Source organism: Ahaetulla prasina, chromosome 1, assembly GCF_028640845.1.
Source record: "Ahaetulla prasina isolate Xishuangbanna chromosome 1, ASM2864084v1, whole genome shotgun sequence".
NCBI classification, from domain to species: domain Eukaryota; kingdom Metazoa; phylum Chordata; class Lepidosauria; order Squamata; family Colubridae; genus Ahaetulla; species Ahaetulla prasina.
In genome coordinates this window covers 208,177,842-208,203,661 of record NC_080539.1, presented here as the reverse complement: position 1 = coordinate 208,203,661, position 25,820 = coordinate 208,177,842, and the positions used below count along the sequence as shown (strand labels likewise).

The 25,820-nt window shown below is 37.3% G+C and overlaps 1 long non-coding RNA gene across 3 annotated transcripts in view; it reads right to left on the bottom strand.

The window, feature by feature from the left end:
* Positions 1-22,023, bottom strand: part of LOC131201369 (uncharacterized) — a 79,730-nt gene extending 57,707 nt beyond the window's left edge. For all 3 annotated transcript variants that reach the window (XR_009155826.1, XR_009155827.1, XR_009155825.1), the window contains exons 1-2: positions 21,787-22,023; positions 108-236 (exon numbers count right to left, since the gene is read on the bottom strand). This is a non-coding gene — a long non-coding RNA (uncharacterized LOC131201369). The remainder of the gene's footprint in view (positions 1-107; positions 237-21,786) is intronic.
* Between the last annotated feature and the right edge of the window lie 3,797 nt (positions 22,024-25,820).

Genomic DNA, 25,820 nt, shown 5'->3' with positions numbered 1-25,820 from the left:
ACTTACTCCTAACTTTATTTTGATAAGCACAAACACTCCATTAATATGCCCACTAATAAAAGCGGATGGGAGCTGAAATCCAAAGTATTTGGAAGATATGAGGTTACCTATTTCTCCTGTAATGCAACACCAGCCACTTCTCCTATGCAAAGTGTTCTTCAAAAGTGAGCTTATTAAACATTCATAATTGGAATCACAGAAGGCAGTATGTTTTCCCTCCAACCTTTGCCCAGGTTCTGTAAAAAGAAAAAGAAAAATTCAATATAAAGCAACCATGGCCAATTTGTACATTCTGGCTCATTTCCAAACCTTTCCTAGCGTCCTGTGAGTTAATGGTAATTCATATATTTGCAGCCCATATGCAATTCAGAGCCAAGATATGTTGGGAAGCCAAAGGTTATTTCCTTGCAATATCCCAACCACCTCATTTTTAGATCTCATGGTAAATATTTCATGATTTGCTAGTTTTCTCATATTATCACTTAACAAGAGAGTACCAACCAGAGTTCCAATTGCATTAAAAATGCAATATTGTTACTTACTTCTCCGCTTGTCTTGGTGAGCAAGCATTTCAGGGGAGAGCTATTCAATTTGGTTGATGAGACAGCACAGTAGCCGACGGCACCTTTTTCCCCCTCCAGCTTATTTGGAAACATATAAACAATGATGGTACGTGCAGTGTTTTTGTATGGTTTTTATGTGATTTTTATTGTACTTAGAGTGTTGTTTTGTTTTGCTTTCATGTTGTTGTTTTAATTGTGAGCTGCCCAGAGTCATATATTTGAGTTAGGAAGCTACATAAATTGAATAAATAAGTAAATTGTACTTGCATTAAAGATTGGTTACAGCTTGCATTTGAATCCCAGGCACATATCATGTGTAGCACCCAAGACTGCCTAACTGCCAATTCATCAGCATCAGAAATGAAACCATAGTTTGTGTAATAATGAGGGTGAAAACTTAGTTTAGCTTAGTTTATCCTATCCCAATTTAGCCTAGCCTAGCCTAGCCTAGTTTATCCTATTCTATCTTATCCTACTCTATCCTACACTACACTACACTACACTATATCTAACTTTTGCACTCATTATAGTATGTACGCCAACAGTCAGGAACTAAAGAGAGGGTTGAAGCAGTCTTTTCACACTATGGGGTCAGTCTTTCAAAATCAGAACCAAGAAGCACATTTAAACAGTGAGTGAGATACAGCAGGAAGGTTAGGAAATTATTGGGTTGCATGTGGATTTATAGCAACAATCTTATCACTGGATATTAATATATTATCCAGCAGAATCACTGAATAAGTGGAAGCACCTGTAAGATTGCTTCAGGTGTAACAACCTTTAACTGTATCACTTACCATTCATGTACACACCCACATATTTCAGGGTAGGATGGAGAAGCCCAAACCTTAGCAACCATGAAATCATTGACATGCACTACACTGTGCTGTTTCTGTTGCTGCTACATTATCCTGGAGGAATGAGGACAAAATGGGACCATATTTCCAGACCGCGTGGAAAGAGCCAGAAAACCATAATTTTCTTGGCTGCTTTTTAATACACACTCAAACTGTGATTTGTCCACCAAACCTGAGCAATTGGCAGCTAGAAAATCACACTCCTGCTTTGAGAACACAAATCTATTGTTTATCTTGCATTCTTTGCCAGATATTAATCTCAGAGTGTTCGCTTACCTTGCCTATACTCTAGAATAATTAGATTTTTTTCAGTCTCTGACTTCCATCCTAGAGTCCTATTAAGTCAAACAATAGCAATAAATTTCTGTGTTGCAAATCTTGAATAATGCTCCTGAAAAATGAGAGAAAGCAACCAATGGAGAAAAAGAAGAAAAAGTACCAAAAAAAATTAGGTTCTGGAATGGATGGAAAGAGCAGAGCAGAGCAGAGCAGAGCAGAGCACAGAACAGAACAGAACAGAACAGAACAGAACAGAATTCTTTATTGGCCAAGTGTGATTGGCACACAAGGAACTTGTCTCTGGTGCATGAGCTTTCAATGTACATACAACAATGAAAGATAGATCATAGATCATAGATCATAGCTACAATCATTAATCATAAGATACAATGTGATAAATCATACATACCAATAGGAGAAAGTAGTAGGAAAGATGAGAAGATGAGAAAAAAGGAAGGAAGGAAGGAAGGAAGGAAGGAAGGAAGGAAGGAAGGAAGGAAGGAAGGAAGGAAGGAAGGAAGGAAGGAAGGAAGGCCTTTTAAAACATATAGTTCACCATTTCTCACAAAAAAGATACTATTTACAACAAACCAATAATATAGTTGCAGCTTTTAAAACAAATTAAAACATATTTTTAATAAAAGTTCCTAAAACAAGCTATTGGAGGAGCTGCAAGAGCTGCCTGGATTTGTTATCATCAGTGAGAGTAAGCGACTTTGTCCTGACTTCAACAGAACTTGACCTCATTCAATCTCTATTGGCTTCCCTTACACTGCACAGTACCTAAAAGCATTTCAGACCTCAGGTTCATTCAGCTTGTAAGTGAGGCAGAAAAACACAATAGTAGTCAAGTTTGTATTGCCTCAAAGAATAAAATGTTTTGATGCAATTTGTCAAAAGGCAGAAGGATGCTTTAATGGTCAATTTACTTTAAATGGTTGCAGTTATTGCCACGCACAAAGCTTAGTACAGAAACCATTTTTCACAAGAATGTACTCAGATGGATTTAATTTGCTAATATAAACAATATCTGTATTTTCTCTGCTTCCCTATTTTATCTAGATGTTATAAAACAGTATCAGCCTTTTCATGTTATAGGGATCTATTTGCAGTTCAATGTGTCCAGTACCATTCACATGCAGTGGTAAAATAAAAAACGAAAACCATATTTTAAAACCACAGAAAATGTTATCTCAAGCTGCCTCAATCTCTACAATGCCAAGAAATTGAAAGATAACTTCCTGAGTAAGAGAATCCTCTGGGAATCATATATTTCTTGCCTTATTTTCTCACTAAAATATGGAATTTTTCTCCACTTCATGCAGTTGAAAATGTTATCCAAATCAGCAATCACATAACTAGCAGGAGAACACTAAATACTAGGTAGACAATTGGTTCCGCAACCCAACAAGACAGACACAGACTTCAGAGGATAATTAGAACTGCAGAAAAAACAATTGCTACCAACCTGCCTTCCATTGAGGACCTGTATACTGCACGAATCAAAAAGAGGGCTGTGAAAATATTTACAGACCCCTCACATCCGGGACATAAACTGTTTCAACTTCTACCCTCAAAACTACACTACAGAGCACTGCACACCAGAACTAGACACAATAACAGTTTTTTCCCAAAAACCATCACTCTGCTAAACAAATAATTCCCTCAACACTGTCAAACTATTTACTAAATCTGAACTACTATAAATCTTCTCATCGTTCCCTTCACCCATCTCCTTCCACTTATGATTGTATGACTGTAACTTTGTTGCTTGTATCCATACGATTTATATTGATATGATTGTTTCCTGATTGCTTATTTGTACCCTATGACTATTATTAAGTGTTGTACCTTAGAATTGTTGATGAAGGTATCTTTTCTTTTATGTACGCTGAGAGCGTATGCACCAAGACAAATTTCTTGTGTGTCCAATTACACTTGGTCAATAAAAAATTCTATTCAATTCAATTCCCATTATATTTAAAGTGAGGGCAAAATGAATGAGCAAAGGCAAGTCTTTATGAACGATGATGTTGCAAACTTAAAAAATAAGCTACTGGCAATTTTGATACAGCTGGTTAATATTTGCCAAAATAGAAATAGAATCTGGCTCTAAATTTTAGGAAATCTAGAGCTGGCATGACTCAGCTCTATCAGAAATCTTTTCCAGGAGTGCTTTATAAAAAATTGTAAAAGGATGAAAGAGAACTGCCATTATAAATATGATAAATAATTGCTTCAAAAACACTATGGTAAAAGTTACATGAGGGTTATAACTATTTCCACTAACAGCTCAACTCACCTAATTAAAATTTATATTGTATTTTGAACAACACTCTAACAAAAGCTTATTCCCCAAATAGATCCAAATTTCTTGATTTATATTGATGATCAGAATATTAATGCTTCTAAAGTGGTATTTGTTTAATTGACTCATTAAGGCCCATTGTGAACATGAAGCATTAAAATAAGAACTTCCCAGAAAATAAAGCAAGTGCTGGAAAGGGTGAAGGGAGTTTGCAACACAGTTTGAAAATAGCAAAATAGGTCTGATGGCCCAAGATAAAAGACCCTCACAGAAAAATTGGGGTCAAAGCCTTTCCTGCGTAGCAGATAAATCCAGAAGCAATTTAAGATGCTCTGTAGGCTCAGGGTAAAAAATAATTGATATTTGATCAATGCTGGTGTTGGAAGCAGCCTGGTTTTTGAGAGCAGTTACTGTAGAAAATCAATAACCAGCAACTTTTTAAACATATCTAGCATAATAAATGACAGCAAATGAAACCAATCCCATATAACAAAGGCTAAACTGTAAAGCACAATAAAAATTGTGTCCGAAAAAAGCCATACATGGCAGTTAATGCAAAGGATGATTATTTATTTCCAGAAGATAATGAATATAAAAGCTAGCCTACTTGAGTGAAGATCCTTATTTAGCTCATCTCCTGAATGAGCTTGTATCTGGAAAAAAATATCCCCTTGCTCAGGAGAAGTCATCAAGGGGAACACACTAATAGATGGGATTCACTCAATCATAATTTTATTAAAATTATTATTATGGAGCTATTTGCCAGGACAGTGTGAGGAGATTTGGAAACTACCTGCAACCCCATGTTAACTGAATGTAGAGGCAAACAGATTATTGTCAATAGATTAGTGTTTTATAAGCAGAAAACAGCCTTTATTCCATATTTCAAATTTTTATTCTTCACATATTTCTTAATGGTTGAAAGACAGGTTTTTATTGTCTTGTTTTTAATCTCTTAAATCATTAGGCATAAGCCACTCAGAGTTGCTAGGAATCAGACAACATATAATTTAATGATTAAATAAATAATAAAACAAGAGATAACAACTGGGGGCAGCCCAGTTCCTATTAGAAACTTTTATTACTCCTCCAATTGCTGGAAACTTCCCTCCGTGGTCATTCTGTTCAACTGGGGCAATCAGGCACAAGGCATCTGATATGAGGACTACTGAGGCTTTACAAATCCAGTAAGATCTCCAGACTGTGGACCTTCTTCCAGGGGAGTGAAGCCCACTAATGGTCAAAGATGGAACTACATTCAAGCACATGCCTCAACAAGAGCTTCATCTTATAGGGGTTTGTTCCAAATGAAGCCAGGGAGGAGTGAGAGGAGTGGGGGGGTCAAAACAAGCAGAGTAGTCCTTGGAGCAGCATGAGCAAAGCCTTTGTACCAGGGGTGTTATTCAGCAGGTTCTGAGAGCGTCTGGAGAACCGGTAGCGGAAAATTTGAGTAGTTCGGAGAACCAGCAAATACCACCTCTGGCTGGCCCCAGAGTGGGTAGGAATGGATATTTTGCAATATCCTTCCCCTGCCATGCCACCAAGCCACACCATGCCCACCAAGCCATGCCCACAGAACCAGTAGTAAAAAAATTTTTTAATTCCACCACTGCTTTGTACGTGTAACATTGGCAGCACAAAAAAAAGGTTTAGGGCTTGGATTTGCTGTGTCAACCACCATCTTCCCTGTTTCTTGAATGTTTCCTCAGAATACTTATTTTTAGATATTTAAGAACGTTAAAACATTAAGTAAAACTGCAATTTTATATAAATTTCCATAGATAAATTGGAACCCATGGGAAATAATGAAGCTTTCTCTACTTAACAGACTAGCTTGATATTTTACCATATATTGTACCATATCTTTAAATCTTGGTAGATGTGGGAAATGGAATGTCTTATTGTCTGCAAGATGTAATGGATCATCAAACATATAATACAAGTTGTTTACAATTCCAGCAGATTTTATGCTTGAAATGTCCTTGAAGACAGATCAGGGCTTCAAGTATCAAGCTAAATATTGTATTCAAAAGTGGTTAAACTTCGTTTTCCATTTGTTTTATTTATATTTTTTGATTCTTCATCCCTGAAGCATATGCAATTATAAGAACATGAATATGCTTTAAGTGCATCTGAAATCATTGTCACATTCACAGATTGTCAATTTGGTACTTTAAAAATGCCCCCAAATATTATTTCTTCTGTTTTCTAAAAATAAAATGATGCATTTAATTGCCACTGCAGAAAAAAATAGAACTTACTGAAACATGGAAAGATATATATTTATTTTATTTTATTTATAATTTAATTTCTATACCGCCCTTCTCCCGAAGGACTCAGGGCAATTTATAGCCATATTTAAAAACACAAAATACAAACAACAAATTTAAAAACAGAATTAAAACCAAATATTTAATAGGCCGAATCAAACTAAAACGGTCATAGACCGACGTAAAACCCATTTAAAAATTTCAATTTGAAATTACGCTTAGGCCAGTCCCACATGATGAAATAATAAAGTCTTAAGTTCATGTTTGAAGGTCCAGAGGTCGGGGAGTTTGCGCAACCCCAGAGGCAGCTCATTCCAAAGGGCCAGTGCCGCCACAGAGAAGGCTCTCCCCCTGGGGGCCGCCAACTGACATTGTTTGGTCGACGGCACCCTGAGAAGGCCCACCCTGTGGGAGTGCACAGGTCATTGGGAGGCTATCAGTGGCAGAAGGTGGTCTCGTAAGTAACCCAGTCCTAAGCCATGGAGCGCTTTAAAGGTGATAGCCAGCACCTTGAATTGTACCCGGAAGGCTACCGGCAGCCAGTGCAGGCCGCGCAGGATAGGTGTTATATGGGAGCAACAAGGTGCTCCCTCTATCACTCGCGCAGTTGCATTCTGGACTAGCTGGAGCCTCCTGGTGCTTTTCAAGGGGAGCCCCATGTAGAGATCATTGCAATAGTCCAGGCGGGAAGTAACGAGGGTGTGAGTGACCGTGCATAAGGAGTCCCAGTCTAGGAAGGGGCGCAACTGGCGAATCAGGCGAACCTGATAAAATGCTCCCCTGGCGACGGCCGTCAGATGTTCCTCTAAGGACAGCCGATCATCCAGGAGAACGCCCAAGTTGCTCCCCCTCCCCCTGGGGGCCAGTACTTCACCCCCAACAGTCAGCGATGGCATAAGCTGACTGTACCGGGACGCCAGAACCCACAGCCACTCTGTCTTGGTGGGGTTGAGCTGGAGCCTGTTCCTCCCCATCCAGACCCGCACGGCTTCAAGACACTGGGCCATCACCTCGACGGCTTCGTTGGGATATTGCAACTGGACCAGTATAACTTTTTTCCTCTTTGTTCAACTGAAGATTGAAATACTAAAATATTACCATATCATCCTGGGAAGAAATCTGAAGTAAAACTGGAGAAAAAATAATTGCCATATATACCTGCTAAATTAATTCTAACATATATGCTTTTTGCAAACAGGAATTAAAATTAACTCAGTATTATATAATGAAACTAAAATTCATTATATAATGAATTTTGAATGAAATTCAAAATAACGAAAATTCCAGCCATCATTAACTGACTCACAGCATATATATATATATATATTTAAAAGAACATCAATCCATAAATTGTTATCTTCAGTAGGAACGTAACGATTAATAAATGAAATACAAAGACTAATATTGAAAACATCCTTCTAGATCATTTATTTCTTTTTCTGCTATAAATTTTGAGGATCTATTAATTAATTACTAGACTTTCAGCAGATTTTGTATTTTTTATTAATGAAATACTGTAGGTGCGTAGGTAGATGGAATCTTTAAGTTCTCCTTATTACAAACAGAGATTTTATTATTGTAGTTTTTACATTATATTTTAAATTTTCATTAATTACTTTCCTTGTTTTGCCACTTTATCTATCAACTCCAAATCTCACAATGTAGTGTCACGCTAATTGTTTAACCTGAATTTTGGGATGGATCATATTTCCTTATGGTTTCATCACATCGATGGAAGATATAGACCAGGGGTGTCAAACTTGTGGTGTCACATTGTCATCACATGATGAATTGAGACTTTTTCTCCCTTCCCTAAATCGGGAGTGGGCCTGGCCAGCACATGATGTATCCAGGCTGTGGACTGCAAGTTTGACACCCCTGATGTAGACTGTCCAGAAGATCTGGACAAATATATCTGGATCCACATAGAAAGAAAAAATAATAGTATTTTCAGGAGACTTGTAACTTTTATTCATTATTGAAACAACAAATATTATTGTTTGGGATACAGAAAAAGGATAAGTCTAGATTTTTCCTCTCGTCATGTTATTAAATGTCTATTTTTATGATGACGAAGGTACTAAAAAATTTGTTCATCATAGAATGTGTTCAGATTACAAAATTTTATTATTAATTGGACAAAATTAAGACCTCTACACAGTGTAGTCCTTTCCTACACAGTGCTCTATCATACTTAATTAGTTTCAGAACCTTCAAATAAACAGCACAACAATAAAAGAATTACACAATCAAGGGAAAATATTGTGAATCTCGAAATAATTTTAAAATCTCATAATTCATAATTCTGAATATTTGTTAAGCACAATTTACAATCAACTAATGAAATATATCTCAGTCTGAACAATCAAAAGATCGTATGAATAAATGAATGCAAATTTGAATTAAGTTACAGAGCTGAAATAGAGAGAAATCCAGTGGAATATTTGAAGAATTTACTTCAAATATTATACTTAAAGATAATTGATGCAAGATGTTTTGCTGTTGGTAAATTAATTCAGCCCAAATTGCTAAAATTAAAATCTCTTTTTCCCTGAAATGCTGGTAATGCAATGCAATGAAGATATTGGATCCTTCTTCCATATGCAGTGGTAATATTGCAAAACCCAACAATCTTGAGAAATTTGCCAGAGTGGAATGCAAGAAGTTTTTTTAATGGTAAAAACATTCCACCCTGATATATTTTTATTACATTTTACTAAGCCATATATTGCAAAATAAGCTGAACTGGTATTATATATATATATATTAATACCTGCAAGGATTATATTTGCTTTTCATTGGAAAGACCTTTGATCCCCTCTATGAAGAATTCTCTATAGGAAAACTGTGTATTAAAAAAAATAGATCTGATGTACAATTAAAGCTTTTCTGAAACCATTTTAGACTATAATTTTATATATGGAATTGTGCCACATCTAAAGTTTGGGATTCAGAGTCTTATCCTTTCTTTATACAGACAACAAAATAATCTAGCACTAATAAATAATGCTGATGGATCTTCCAACAGAGCTCTGGCAGTGTACAAGTCACAATTTATTTAATTGGCTATAATTAATCAAGGTCAGAAAATAAATTAAGCCAAAAGGCTTAAAATCACATAATGCAGCAAATTAGAATCAGATCTCATCATTTAATGTTATGCAAAGCAACCTGGGACTTCAAGACTGATAATACAATGCAGTCATGATTAAAGAAGACAGATGCATTAAAATCTGAACAGAAACAGTATATCGATCATAGAGTTGTTAAATTATAGTAACTATACAATATTATTTTTAAAAAATTAATTGAGATTAACTTTGCCTAGATCTTTCAGAAGGAGCATAGTTTTTTTCCCCACTTATAGCAGTTCCCTCAATCATGACAACTCTTCTTTTTCATCCAACAATAAAGAATAATCCACTCAGCTATGTTATACTGTTCAAAACACAGTATTTAAAATTTAAGTAATTACAGGACAAACACTTAAGTATTTGAAATTGTCATCATTTCATAGAAGATAAACAAGTAATTAGGTCTTAAAACCACAGTATAAAATATTGATTAAAATCTTCCAAATGGCTTGCTGTCAAAATTAGACAACCATTTCTCCTTTCTCCACACAATTATGAAGATTCTTACTTTGATGTGACATATATGTATCAATTTCCATAGCAACTTAAAGGCGGATGGAGGGGGGAAACACCAAGACAAGAAAACTTTCCTGTTCAAGTTGTGGTGATCAACTACCACAAAACTATCTTTGCTAAAAGGCAGCGGAACTTATTGCATGATTTGGGGGAATGAAGCTTCCAAAACATTTCAAGAATGGGGCTTGAAGGATGGTTTGAGGTAGCCCTGATAAGAAAGGCTGGCACAACCTGCAGCTGCCTCACAGAATCTGGGGACAGCTGTCGTCAGCTGGAGAAAAAATGGCAAAGGGAAACGGGGCACAGCATATGCTGTTTTGTGCAAAATAGTGGCGGGATTTGGGGCTTTGCAAAATGGAGCTGGCATGATGGGGCATGGTGTGGGTCTTGAGGCAACATTTCACTGTAGCAGCGGTACCCTGAGAAGGAAGCAGAGATCTAATCAAGGAGAGGAGCAACCTGAAATTAAGGAGAAATTTCCTAACAGTGAGGAAAATTAACCAGTGGAACAGCTTGCTTTCAGAAGTTGTGGGTGCTTCATCACTTTTTTTAAGAAGAGACTGGACAGCCACCTGTCTGAAATGGTATAAGGTCTCCTGCTTGAGCAGGGGGTTGGACGAGAAGACCTCCAAGGTCCCTTCCAGCTCTATTCTGATTGAGTTTGAGATCTAAGGGTGGTAGCGAGTAACTCGACTTCAAGCCCAGCCCCAACCTCAGCACTGCTGCTGCTGATTAATGCCACTGTGCAGGGCATACAATGGTGGGAAGTGGGAAATAGTGTGGGGGAAAATTCAGTGCCCCTGCAGTCATTAGGGCAGGTAGACTGCCAAGCACCAATATGATATTGATCATATTACTGCAGAGCTACTGCAACAATAGTAATAGTAAACAATAGGTCAAAATAGGCAGTGCCCTATCAAATCCTGCTCTTGTCAATAGCGGTGTCCCCCAAGGCAGCGTTCTAGGACCAACCCTCTTCATATTATACATAAATGACCTCTGTGACCATATTATAAGTAACGGTGTTCTCTTCACCGATGATGTTAAACTATTTAACACTACCAACAATGCTGCTACCCTTCAAAAAGACCTTGACTTTGTGTCGGAATGGTCAAAAATTTGGCAACTCCAAATTTCAACCAACAAATGCTCTGTCTTACATTGGAAAAAAGAATCAGAACACTAAATACAAGCTTGATGGACATGACCTTGTAGATGACCCTCACTCTGTCAAAGACCTTAGAGTTCTCATATCAAATGATCTAAGTGCCAAAGCCCTCTGCAACTACATTGCCAAAAAGGCATTAAGAGTTGTAAACCTAATTTTGCATAGCTTCTTCTCCGGAAACATTACACTACTAACCAGAGCATACAAAACATTTGATAGACCAATTCTCGATTCCAACTCATCTGTCTGGAACCCACACTGATTTTGGACATTAATACAATTGAGCGTGTCCAGAAATATTTTACAAGAAGAGTCCTCCACTCCTCTGATCACAACAATGCCACCAGACTTGAAATTCTGGATTTAGAAAATTTAGAACTACGCTGCCTTTGGCATGACCTGAGCATAACTCATAAAATCATCTGCTACAATGTCCTTCCTGTGGAAGACTACTTCAGCTTCAACCACAACAATATACGAGCACACAATAGATTCAAACTTAAAGTGAACCGCTCCAATCTTGATTGTAGAAAATATGACTTCAGTAACAGAGTTGTTAATGCCTGGAATGCACTACCTGACTCCGTGGTCTCATCCCAAAATCCCCAAAACTTTAACCTAAGACTGTCTACTGTTGACCTCAGTCCATTCCTAAGAGATCTGTAAGGGGCCAGCATAAGAGCACCAGCGTGCCTACCATTCCTGTCCTACTGTTCCCTTTGGTTGTATTCATTTTGTGTGGTTATTTCATGCTTATATTTATATATATTGTTGTGTTTGACAAAATAAATAAATAAAAAGAAATAAAGAAATAAAGAAATAGTAACTCCAGGCACAGGTCTTGATTCCATTTTTTTAGCACCAGCATAATTTCAAACACTCACTGAATGAATGTTTATAAGTTGAGGACTAACTATATTTTCTTGACCAGAAAAAGAATCACGAAGTAAGAATTCATCTCAACTTCCTCTTCTGTCCAATATAGCAAACTATGGCTAATGGAGCCAAACAAGCCAAATATAGTGTCATAATTATAGCTAGCTGCATTTTAATCCTAAAAAAGCTATTAAACAAGTTTTTCCAATTAAATGTAAACAAGATTTTCCAATTCGATGGTTAAGTACAGCTCCTTGATGCTACCAGTTCATTCATCCAGAGAGAAAAGTTCAAGCAATTGCTATAGCTCATGAAAATCTCAATTTAAGAAATTAAGGTATGATTGTCCATGTATATATGAATGTGGCCAGTAAAAGCTTGAGATGCTAAGGAATGTTTTCAATGAAAAAGCAAATACTGACTATATATTCTTTCCTATGGTAGACATTTGCTTATGGAGCCACATCCAAAGCCGTAGAAGGTAGAATATGTTCCTTCAGCTTATAATAATTAATTTGAAAATATAATTTTGTCAATCCCTCTGCAACTACATTGCCAAAAAGGCATTAAGAGTTGTAAACCTAATTTTGCATAGCTTCTTCTCCGGAAACATTACACTACTAACCAGAGCATACAAAACATTTGATAGACCAATTCTCGATTCCAACTCATCTGTCTGGAACCCACACTGATTTTGGACATTAATACAATTGAGCGTGTCCAGAAATATTTTACAAGAAGAGTCCTCCACTCCTCTGATCACAACAATGCCACCAGACTTGAAATTCTGGATTTAGAAAATTTAGAACTACGCTGCCTTTGCCATGACCTGAGCATAACTCATAAAATCATCTGCTACAATGTCCTTCCTGTGGAAGACTACTTCAGCTTCAACCACAACAATATACGAGCACACAATAGATTCAAACTTAAAGTGAACCGCTCCAATCTTGATTGTAGAAAATATGACTTCAGTAACAGAGTTGTTAATGCCTGGAATGCACTACCTGACTCCGTGGTCTCATCCCAAAATCCCCAAAACTTTAACCTAAGACTGTCTACTGTTGACCTCAGTCCATTCCTAAGAGATCTGTAAGGGGCCAGCATAAGAGCACCAGCGTGCCTACCATTCCTGTCCTACTGTTCCCTTTGGTTGTATTCATTTTGTGTGGTTATTTCATGCTTATACTTATATATATTGTTGTGTTTGACAAAATAAATAAATAAAAAGAAATAAAGAAATAAAGAAATAGTAACTCCAGGCACAGGTCTTGATTCCATTTTTTTAGTACCAGCATAATTTCAAACACTCACTGAATGAATGTTTATAAGTTGAGGACTAACTATATTTTCTTGACCAGAAAAAGAATCATGAAGTAAGAATTCATCTCAACTTCCTCTTCTGTCCAATATAGCAAACTATGGCTAATGGAGCCAAACAAGCCAAATATAGTGTCATAATTATAGCTAGCTGCATTTTAATCCTAAAAAAGCTATTAAACAAGTTTTTCCAATTAAATGTAAACAAGATTTTCCAATTCGATGGTTAAGTACAGCTCCTTGATGCTACCAGTTCATTCATCCAGAGAGAAAAGTTCAAGCAACTGCTATAGCTCATGAAAATCTCAATTTAAGAAATTACGGTATGATTGTCCATGTATATATGAATGTGGCCAGTAAAAGCTTGAGATGCTAAGGAATGTTTTCAATGAAAAAGCAAATACTGACTATATATTCTTTCCTATGGTAGACATTTGCTTATGGAGCCACATCCAAAGCCGTAGAAGGTAGAATATGTTCCTTCAGCTTATAATAATTAATTTGAAAATATAATTTTGTCAATCCCTCTTCACTAGTTAATAGCATCTGCTTGGCAAAAGCTTAGCTTCAAGCTTTGAGAGATACTTTAAGATATATACTTGAAATTATATTGTTTTTTTCTGTCAGTCAAACAAAAAATTGAATTAGATACAGGAGTGGCTTTTTTATTGCTTGCTTTACTGGAATTTCTGGAAGCATTAATTTCAGTAAATCTGCAAGAATTACAAAATGTATGGGTGGGACAAGATAACTGATTTAATCAATCAATCAGTATACATATAAAACTGTATAAACAACTCACAACTTTCAGGTCTTCTTGAGCTCCTAAATTCAGGTTAACCATTCCCAAACCATGTTCTCCAGATAGCCCCAGGATGAATAGCTATTGCAACCAAGCGAAACTGGGAAAAACTGCCTAAATTCTGGCAACATTGATACGTATGTAAATGTACTGAATGTATTTACCAGACTGGACAACAAAATCTTGCAAATTTATTTGACATTGAGGATTAACTGGGCCTTAAAGGAAGTTCTGGAAACTAATGTTTCAGGTGCTAAAAGTTTATTTTATGATGTAATGAAGTTCATCCCCATGTGGATCAGGAATGTCCTTGATTATTTTTATATGTCCTAATGTTTCCTCTATTCATATCTATTTTATGTATTTAATTCATGCTTATACTTACATATAATACCTAATACATTCTTGATGAATAAATATATACACATACACACACACACACAAACATATGTATACTTTCATTTCAAAGTTCATTTCTTGGTAATCTTAATCTGTTTTTATTAATCTGATTGTCATTTGGAAGTCACAAAATCAGTGATCTGAGAATGGAAAGCTAAATATAGATTTTCATATCAGACAGAAATTTTTAGCCAATTGTTTTCTTTGTCCTTTAGAAATTTCCAACCCTTCAGTTGTAGTCTACAAGCTAAGCTTCATTATTTTTGAGCTTGTTCTGAACTTCAGCAGGCAGCTGCCTGTTAAGTCATTTAAAATATTTATTTTCAGTGCTGGAGAAACTCATAAAATCTGTTGTCAGGAAAGAAGAGCATAAACTTTATATATTTTTCTTTTTAAAAAACCAGTGATGACCAGTTGTAGACTAGCTCACCTTCAGAGGCAAACTTAAAGCTTTGTACACCATAAAAATATTAAAAGTCAAAGAAATAAAATCACTCAGCCACACAGGTTAAAGGCAGTCAACTAGCATATTGCTAAAATGCTGGCTGCGATGACCTGACTAAAACCATCATGATAACAACATGAAAGGAAGAAAACAATAAAAAATAATCAGTTGGCTATGGAACTAATAAGACTCAACTTGCCACAAGCTACGCTATTATAATAAGCAAGGGATGCTTATATTGCATTTATTATGTTGAATACTTTTCAGTGGCTCTTAAGGTACTGTATTTTTGGAAAGTGGGGTGTGTGTCTTGAGATGTATTTTTACAAATTATTTTTCTTAAAAAAAAACATTTTGAAAAACAAAGGCACAAGAAAGCCACAGCAGATTTTCTATATTTTGTTGTTGACTGTTGACTGAACCTGAACCACAAGTAAAAAGGTTTTAGGGTTGAGTAGGGCTTTTGAACTATCCACTCCAGTTTCTTCAATAGCATCACCTACTGTTACATTTTCCAAATGTACTCCATAAAATTGTGGCTTGTTTTCAGAAGCATTTCAAGTATTCTTTCATGACAAGAACAAAAAGACTAATCAAAGATTCTAAAGGTAGCTTTCAACTAACCAGATTTTTTTTCCGACAAAGCGAAGTCTTCCACTGAGCATTATCACTCTATGAAGAGGATCAGAGCAGCATTACTTCTTGACTTTAAAATCTGCTCTAGCAGCTTTCCAGCATATAATCTGCGCTAGGTCAAAATCAAACAAATGCTATTTAAATCGGATAGGGTTTTGTTCGGTTTTATTTTTAATAACATAAACAGCCTTCGCCCAAATGATCTGGGGCATGACATATAATCACTTCCAAAGAGAAGGCATGCTAGGTCAAAAAATTAAATTTGATTTCATGTAACTATAATTATATTATTTTACTCTAGGTAATAATATCTCTGTGTATTCACCATTTCTCCCTTTAATCATATTAATTATACTGCGTCTAATCTAGAACCCAACATTTATAGGACTCATTGTTTCCTGCAGGACAAATTTTCTTCTGCCTCTTTCAAAGCTAGTAAGCAAACTGTGCAAGAAATCTGGGAAGAGTTCACAATACCTTTTTAGACACCAGATAGTCAACTTAATTATTTTAAGTGGCAAAACAAAAAATAAATTTATGAATACTCAAAGCAGCATAATTTTGCTTTCCATGTTCTTCTGCTAAAGATTGTGTGATTGCTTTGGTGTGACTGAAATGAATTTCTGGAGAAAACCAGCTGTTTATTGGTATTCATATTGAATAATATTTTTTTAAAAAAAAATCCAGCCAAACTATTCAGATCTTAGAATTACAAGTTAAATTAAGCAGTAGTCTAAGACAGTGTTTCTTAATTTTGGCAGTTTTAAGACATCTGGACTTCAACTCCCAGAATTCATGCTGGCTGGGGAGTTCTGGAAGTTGAAATCCAGACATTTTTAAATTGCCACTGCTCTAAGGACTGTGGTTCATAAATATGTCAATGCCTAACTGAGGTATTAAAAATAGATGAAGAAACGGAAGTCTCTTAACTTCAGCTCTGTTTATTCTGATCTGAACTTGCAAAGCCTCTGGTTTTTCTTCAGAATTTGAGATTTCTATGTGTCTGGAAACTGCAGAAATAATGTAAGAGGAATCTCACTCTCAGAAGATTATCAAGAACACAGTCTAAGGCTAGGAAGAATAAAGGGTGCAGGTTCTAAAGACTCCCTCTGAAATCAGGGCAACTCAGAATTAATCACCCTCTGAATTGTTGGGTTGGTATGTGGGAAAGAAACCTTGGGAGACTAGGCCAAGAGTTGCAGCCAAGGGAACAGTCAGCTAAGAGACAGTATAACTCACAGCTGGGTAGTTGGCAGGGCAAGACGCTCAAAAGGGACTCTTCCTAGTTTCTTGGGTTGTAAAGTGTTGGAAGAAATATCCATCTGGGTTCAGTTCCAAGTGGGGACAAAGACACTGGAAACATGGAGGCTGCTTGGAAAGATGGTTTAATGGTGGTCAGGATCACATGGCTTGAGATCCTGAACAGAAAAAAGCTGAGATCCTGTGTGCTCCCTGGTTTTATGCTTTTTCTGAGCTTTGAACTTTCTGGGGCACAGGAAGAGTACCCTGATTGGCTGTCAAGACTCCCAGGGGGTGGGAGTCTTAGCTAGCCTTGTAGGTTGTCTCTCAAGCTTGTCTGAGCCTTGCCATGTGGTAAGATTCTGTGGCTAGATGGGTAGGGGCTAATCCTATCTTTGTCGTGTAGACAATGGACTGGCTCAGGCCTTAATGGCTCATTGACAAAGGTGGGGAGAATGAGTGAGCTTAGCTGAGGCTTTTAATGGCCCATTAACAAAGGTGGGGGGGAGTCAGGAAGCAGCTTTGTCTTTAAAACATGTTTCTCCATTTCTCATCCAGGGAAATATATTCTGCCTTTTTAAATATTTTCTAAAATATTTCATTCTTCTAGGAGGGGGGTGGGTGCTTAATTCCTACAAAAGGAAACAGGAGAAAGAAGTAGCCAGATCCTGTCAAAACAGTTTTACAAAAATGTAGAACTTATTTGGTTGTGATTCCTATCCTGCAAGGCTGAAAATTGTCTTTGGAGCTCGTTTAGGCTTTTCAGTCCCAACAATATGAGTCCACAGTCCTGCCGTGCTGTGTCTTCACCTGACCATTATGCAGTCAAATGATCCTTAGAAGCATTTTTTTTAAAATGAAGACAATGAACTCTCCTGCTGCTTTAAATGTTGTGAAGGTCTTATTTTTTTAAGTAAAGAAAAAAAAAACACCCAAGGTCTCTTTCTCTCCCCAGTGGGTGTATCTTTTTTATTTTGAAAAAGTTCCTGCGTGTAATTGGAGCAGCAGGAAGGCTTATTGCCTCTATCGTTTCTTCTTTTCTTTTTTACAGTCATGATATGTATGACCAGATCGCCTTGTTTGGTACCTGACTTTTGCCAAGTTAAATAATTATTATAAGAAAGGAAGAAGAAGAAAAAATATGGGGACAGGAAACCCCCTTGCTGTTCTGAACTTGTGTGAAGGCTTTAAAATAAGAACATTGGTGACTGGAAAGATGAGGTCTTCTCTCTTTCCCTTCTTCTTGAATTCCAAACAGGATTTGAATGCTCCTCTTTCTGCAGCCGCTAAGCTTAGAGATCAATCCACACAAACAGAGAGGGAGGGGAGGGAACTGCTGTAGTAGAATTATTGTTTGGCACAGCATTTTTTATAATAGCAGTGTTTACTAGAGCTTGAGGCTCCCCATCCGTGGCTCCATTTCTATGGCCCCTAAGTCACAATGCTGCAATTAACAATGCAGGTTTTGTTATGTAAGCAGGAGCTGCAGCTGCCATATAACAGAGGGGAGGGGAGTTTCCTTTGAAAAGCCAAGTACAACTTCAGGGACTTTTTCCCCCCTTCTCTTTGAAGATCATGGGAGAGGTACGAAGATTTTAACATTATATTAACTGTAATACAACCATTTAAATGACATCAAATTTGGCTTTTTGTGAGTGTGCTGACAAAAACTAAGTACCCTCTTCCCATCAAGAGGGTGGCTATTTATGATAGGCTGCCACTAATCCAATCACTCCTGACTGTACTCTGATAATTTGACTCTCCAACCTGTCCTCCCAAGGAAAATTGTTAATTTTTTTTCTGTCTCAAACTTTCCCCTTCAGTCCATCTCTAGAAAACAGAGAGGAATCTTGAGTGGTAATTATTCATTAGGGAGGAATAGAAGACCAATCATCATTGCAAGAGAAGGGAAGGAAATTAGGCCTTTAAGAACTATTTTTCCCGTTTCCCTCGTTCTTTTCTAGCTTATAAAGCTGTTCAGCATATAAGGAGGAGATATTTCTATTCCTAAACTGCTTGTCTCTCATGTCTAAAATGGCTGGAAATGATGACAGACTAAGAAATCCCTTTGCTTACTTTGACTATGATGATGGCCAGATGTCATTTCCAGGTATTCAACACAAGCTCCTGTAGGAATTTAGCACCTACCCCCCTCCTAGAAGAATGAAATATTTTAGAAAATATTTAAAAAGGCAGAATATATTTCCCTGGATGAGAAATGGAGAAACATGTTTTAAAGACAAAGCAGCTCCCTGACTCCCCCCCACCTTTGTCAATGGGCCATTAAAAGCCTCAGCTAAGCTCACTCATTCTCCCCACCTTTCTCAATGGGCCATCATCATCTGCAACATAATAGAACCCATCTAGAACAGAAACTCACCACATGGCACCTGGGAAGATTACATCAGCCAGCAAGGCTAGCTAAGACCCCCACCCACTGGGAGTCTGACAACCAATCAGGATACTCTTCCTGTGCCCCAGAAAGTTCAAAGCTCAGAAAAAGCATAAAGCCAGGGAGCACACAGGATCTCAGCCCTTTTCTGTTCAGGATCTCAAGCCATGTGATCCTGGCCACCATTAAACCATCTTTCCAAGCAGCCTCTATGTTTCCAGTGTCTTTGTCCCCACTTGGAACTGAACCCAGATGGATATTTCTTCCAACACTCCGATGAGTGGATTGCCCCTTTTATGTGGCTCTCCCATGTGTCTAAGGGCTATGTCAGTATCTTTCTTGTCCTTTGAAGTCCCTGGTAAAATCACGGATCCAATATTGGTGGTTTCTATTGACTACCTGGCCCCTTCTTTGCTGACTCCCCCAACAACATGTCCACTGATAGGTCAAAAAATCTTTCTTGTCATTTGGACTAGAAGGGGAAACTGGCAGAAGACTTGTCAATTTTACTGGTAAAAAAAAAAAGAAAAGAATGGTGGAGGGTTCACCTTTCCATTGTTGAACCTGTCAAATATAAATACATATTTCCAGTCACTTAAGCCTCTGTTCCCAAACTTATTTTGCATGACTTTGCTGCTCATGAATTTTACTCAAATAGTTCTAGTGCTGCACACAGGACCAGGGGCTACAATGAAATGAAGTGATGAGCAGCACTGCCTGTGCCAAGTTAGGACCGAAAACACTTTTATCTGTAGTAGGAAAAGATGCACAGTGATTGTCTTCTTGGGGGCAGATAGGGGAGGAATTTTCTCCCCTATGAAACCATTAGTCCATGCTATGCTGATAGCACAGATAAGCCCCAAGTCTATCATTCAACTAAGTATGGGGCTTAATGTATGCGTAGTTTTTAAAAAGCAATAACAGTATGAATCCAATAAGCTTAAACATTCTTTTTTTTCCTGAAATTGTGTTTTTTCTCCAAGCTTATTATTTTTATCACTTACACTGTCAAGATTTTTGAGGACAAAAGGGCAAAAAATATACATACCCACAAAACACAGAAAGACAAGGCTAAAAATAAAGGATTTAGAATTGCTGGAACACAAAGGCTTGTCATTTGCATGAGGAAAGAAGATTGAGAAGAAAGTGTTTTAGAAGCCATGGTATTCAGTGTCTAATAGTATTGTAAAGAAGCTAACACAAAGCTTCTCATTACTCCATGAATTTTAATCTTGCTCAGAATGGCTTTTCTTTGAGTGTGAATCCATATCCAATCAAACCGCACTGCTTTGTCTGAGTCATCACCCCTGACAGAAGCATATAGTAATTAGAGCAATAAAACATGTCATTTTGTGCCCGTTCTTCAGTACCCTTCCATCGTAGCAACTTGAGTGTCGCTGCTGCACTTTCAAAATAAAGCAAGGACTGGGATAAAGAAATATGAGGGAAGGGAATAAAATACGGAATCTTGACTTTAAGTGGTATCTAAAATTGCATAGGACAGATGACCCCCAGAAAGAGTAGTAGAAGAGTTTAAAGGAAGTGTTGTTTGGATGAAGATCCTCAGTCTGGAACTGAATGAAGTTATTTAGAAATGAGCACCCTCTGCAGTTAATCTTGGAAACTCCGTCGCCTTCGACAAGACCTAAGTTTAACTCATAGAATCATCTATTGTAATGTCCTTCCTGTTAAAGACTAAAAGGTAAAGGTTCCCCTCGCACATACGTGCTAGTCGTTGCCGACTCTAGGAGGCGGTGCTCATCTCCGTTTCAAAGCCGAAGAGCCAGCCGTGGTCATGTGGCCGGCATGACTCTATGCCAAAGGCGCACGGAACTCTGTTACCTTCCCACCAGAGATGGTCCCTATTTTTTTTACTTGCATTTTTACGTGCTTTCGAACTGCTAGGTTGGCAGAAGCTGGGACAAGTAATGGGAGCTCACCCCATTACATGGCAGCCCTAGGGATTCGAACCGCTGAGCTGCCGACCTTTCGATCAAGACTACTTGTTAGTCTTACCTTTCGATCAAGACTACTGTTAAAGACTACTTCAGCTTTAATTGCAATAATACAAGAGCAACCAATAGATTTAAACTTAATGTCAACCGCTTTAATCTAGATTTCAAAAAATATGACTTCTGTAACAGAATCATCAGTGCTTGGAATACTTTACCTGACTCTGTGGTCTCTTCCTATAATCCTAAAAGCTTTAACCAAAAACTTTCTACTATTGACCTCACCCCATTCCTAAGAGGACCATAAGGGGCATGCATAAGCGCACAAACGTGCGTACGTTCCTGTTTTATTGTTTTTCTTTTCTTCTTCCTATATATATATAATCTCTGAGACATGTAAACTGCTTCACTTTTCCCAATACCTATGGTGTTACTTTTGTATACTTCTATATCAAGGAATCACCTACAGTTGAACTTGAGCTCTTCTATTTAAAAGAAACAACCCATTTCTTTATTTAAGAATTTCTTCTTTATTTAAGAAGACATTATTTATACAGCGGCCTTAATTAATTCATGACTGCTGAAAACATCTCCTTCTACTTAAAGCAACTAGGAATGTTCCATACTCACAATCGAAGAGAACCATTAAGCTTTTCCATAGGTTTTTCTTTCCAATGCAGTTGGAAATGCCTTCATTTCTGCTTTTATCTTTCCCTCCTGATTTGCAAATCTTTCTCATCTGAGCCCCTGTGGCCAGCTCAGACTTTGAAAATAATCAAATAGAACAGGGTGCAGTTTAAGGTCCTGACAAGTACAGAAATGTTTTCACGCTGGAGGGATTGGTGCGTGGACCATCTGCTGCCTTGGTGATTCTCATGATGCGCGTCAAAAGAGAATATGCATAATGGGGGTGGTGGTGTTGTCTGTTGTTTTCTGCAGCAACCAATGACCAATGAGAACTTCTGTTCCTGCTGGACATGTTTTAGATTATAATTATTTCCATGTGGAATATGACAGGGTGACCTACTTCACTTCAACCCCATGAGAATGTCCCTGTAGAGAATTTTCATTATTGGCATGCTGCTAGGTAATATGTGCCATGTAATTAAGAAAACATCACATCGTAAACAAACATGCTGGGGAAGCTAGAAATTAGGAACAGAAAAACCATTCTTGGCTGCATTTCTGTACATCCAGAAACTCTGAGGAAAAAAGGCCTTCAGAAAAGGGGATTTGAGGTTGGTCTTCACTTTTGCAGTTTGGGAATTTATTTATTCATTACAAATTCTTTTATGCTGCGTCAATCATTCCGACTCCAAGCAGACAATAAGCAGCAGAATATAAGTACACAATTATAAAGTGATCAAAAGTCATCCATATATCAATAAAAATAATAGAATAGAATAGAATAGAATAGAATAGAATAGAATAGAATAGAATAGAATAGAATAGAATAGAATTTTTATTGGCCAAGTGTGATTGGACATACAAGGAATTTGTCTTGGTGCATATGCTCTCAGTGTACATAAAAGAAAAGATACCTTCATCAAGGTACAACACCTACAACACTTAATGATAGTCATAGGGTACAAATTTAACACTTAATGATACAACACTTAATGATAATCATAGGGTACAAATAAGCAATCAGGAAACAATCAATACCAATATAAATCATAAGGATACCAGCAACAAAGTTATATAAAGTTTATATAAAAAATATAATCTGCAATCATCTTATATACCATCACTCAGAAAGAAAATTCAGCACATGTTCAAATACTCCAGTATTATTTCCCAAATGCATGTTGGATGAGCTACGTTTTAAAAAGTTTATTAAATATTAAAACTATGGGAACACACACTTTGATCTGATGGGAGAACAGTGCACAGGAGGGAAGCTTCTGGAGAGAATGCTCACCTTCAGGTTCCCGCTCATCCTCTCTCATCAAGATTGAAGATTCTCAGCAAGCATTCTCTACAGGCATACAGAAATATCTCTGAAGACGGAAAGATGGGGGGGTAGCCTTCTGCTATGATGCTCCCCCCAATGTTCCTGCACAGTCATTGATCAACATTGTTGATAACAATGAGTATCAATACCAAGTAATTTCAACATGGGTCTTGTTCTTGAGATTTTTGTTCTCAGAGGATAGGATAAAATAAACCTTGAGTAGCATCTTTCATCCTTCCCCAGAAAAAAAAAGTCTGGTTTGTTTTTGAAAAGTCTACAAAGTGGCATTGAGTTTTCCTTCCTGTTTACACATGAGCATATCTACATAAACCCATAGAATGAAACAGGCCCTTAATATACACATTCTCTGCAGCACTTCCAAGACTGATCCTGCAAACATGTAATGTCATCTAGTTATACGGTTATTCGAGGAAGCACTGCAAAGGAAAACCAGTGTTTGCAGAAAGTTTGGGCCACCAGGAGCTTGTAGGGTGGGGCGGGTTTCTTTAAAGAAAAGAAAGAAAAATCTGTAGCTCAAAGATATAAGTTGGAGATGTAACTTTAGCATTATTTGGTTAACTAAAAGTGAGAGATATAACTGGAATTTTATTGCTAAAAAAAGTAACTGGTTAGGGATTTAGAAAATGCTTATTAACTTAAATGTTGGAATTATATATGTCGAGATTGTTTAGAAAATGTTTAGAATTCAATGTTAATATTGGAGTTAAATGTTAGATTTAAATAAATTAAAAGGATGATGTTTATTTGATGGATATACAAATATGGACTATAAGGTATATTTCCTAATTGAATTTTGATCGCTAAAAGCAGCCAGACTATTGGTAGCGCAGAACTGGAAGAAGGAACATTTGCCTACGATTGATGAATGGATATTAAAATGCTAACCTGGCGGAAATGGCAAGAATTTCAGCATATCTGAAGGACTGTTCATAAGAGAAATACATAGTGAAACGGAGAAGATGGAATGACTATATCTAAAATAAATATCAGATTAAGAAATATCAAATAGCTTTTGAATGAATAAAGCGTAAAGGAAATTAAAGTTTTATGGAGGGATGAGAGTTTCAGGATTGTTAGCATAAGTTTAATTTATGATTGTTAGAAGTTTACTATACCCTGTATTTTGCTCTGGGAAGTCTTGGGGGTTGGGGGTGGGGGGAGGGGGGAGGTAGGGGGAGGGGGAGGTAGGGAGAGGGGGGGAAGGAGGGGGGATATTTGTTAAAACTTTGTAAAACTTTTTCAATAAAAAAAAAAGAAAAGAAAAGATACCTTCATCAAGGTACAACATTTACAACACAAATGATGGTCATAGGGTACAATTTAACACTTAATGATACAACACTTAATGATAATCATAGGGTACAAATAAGCAATCAGGAACAATCAATATCAATATAAATCATAAGGATTACCAGCAACAAAGTTACAGTCATACACTCATACAGGGAAGAGATTGGTGATGGGAATGATGAGAAGATTAATAGTAGTGCAGATTTAGTAAACAGTTTGACAGTGTTGAGGGAATTAGTTGTTTAGCAGAGTGATGGCCTTCAGGAAAAAACTGTTCTTGTGTCTAGTTGTTCTGGTGTGCAGTGCTCTATAGCGTCGTTTTGAGGGTAGGAGTTGAAACAGTTTATGTCCTGGATGTGAGGGATCTGTAAATATTTTCACGGCTCTCTTCTTGATTCGTGCAGTATACAGGTCTTCAATGGAAGGCAGGTTGGTAGCAATTATTTTTTCTGCAGTTCTAATTATCCTCTGAAGTCTGTGTCTTTCTTGTTGGGTTGCAGAACCGAACCAGACAGTTATAGAGGTGCAAACGACAGACTCAATAATTCCTCTGTAGAACTGGATCAGCAGCTCCTTGGGCAGTTTGAGCTTACTGAGTTGGCACAGAAAGAACATTCTTTTTTGTCCTTTTTGATGATGTTTTTGATGTTAGCTGTCCATTTTAGATCTTGCAATATGATAGAACCTAGAAATTTAAAGGTTTCTACTGTTGATACTGTGTTGTCTAGTATTGTGAGAGGTGGAAGTATGGAAGGGTTTCTTCTAAAGTCCACCACCATTTCTACGGTTTTGAGTGTGTTCAGTTTCAGATTGTTTCTATCGCACCACAAGGCTAATCGTTTGACCTCTTGTCTATATGCGGATTCGTCATTGTCTCAAATGAGACAAATCACTGTTGTGTCATCTGCGAACTTCAATAGTTTAACAGATGGATCGTTGGAGATGCAGTCATTGGTATACAGAGAGAAGAGAAGTGGGAAGAGCACACAGCCTTGTGCTAATTGTACAGGTATCTGATTGTACAGGTATCTGATATGATCTTGTTTAGCTTCACCTGCTGCTTCCTGTTTGTTAAGAAGCTTGTGATCCACTTACAGGTCTGTTCAGGTACCTGTAGCTGGTTTAGCTTAGTTAGAAGAGTGTCTGGAATGATGGTATTGAAAGCTGAACTAAAGTCTACAAAGAGGACCATTGCATAGGTCTTTGGAGGCTCAAGATGTTGTAGGATGTAGTGCAGAGCTATATTGACAGCATCATCTGTTGATCTATTTGCTCGGTATGCAAATTGCAAGGGGTCTAACAGCGGATCTATGATGGTTTTCAAGTAGAAAAGCACTAGCCTTTCAAAGGTTTTCATGACTATAGATGTTAAAGCAACTGGTCTGTAGTCATTCAGTTC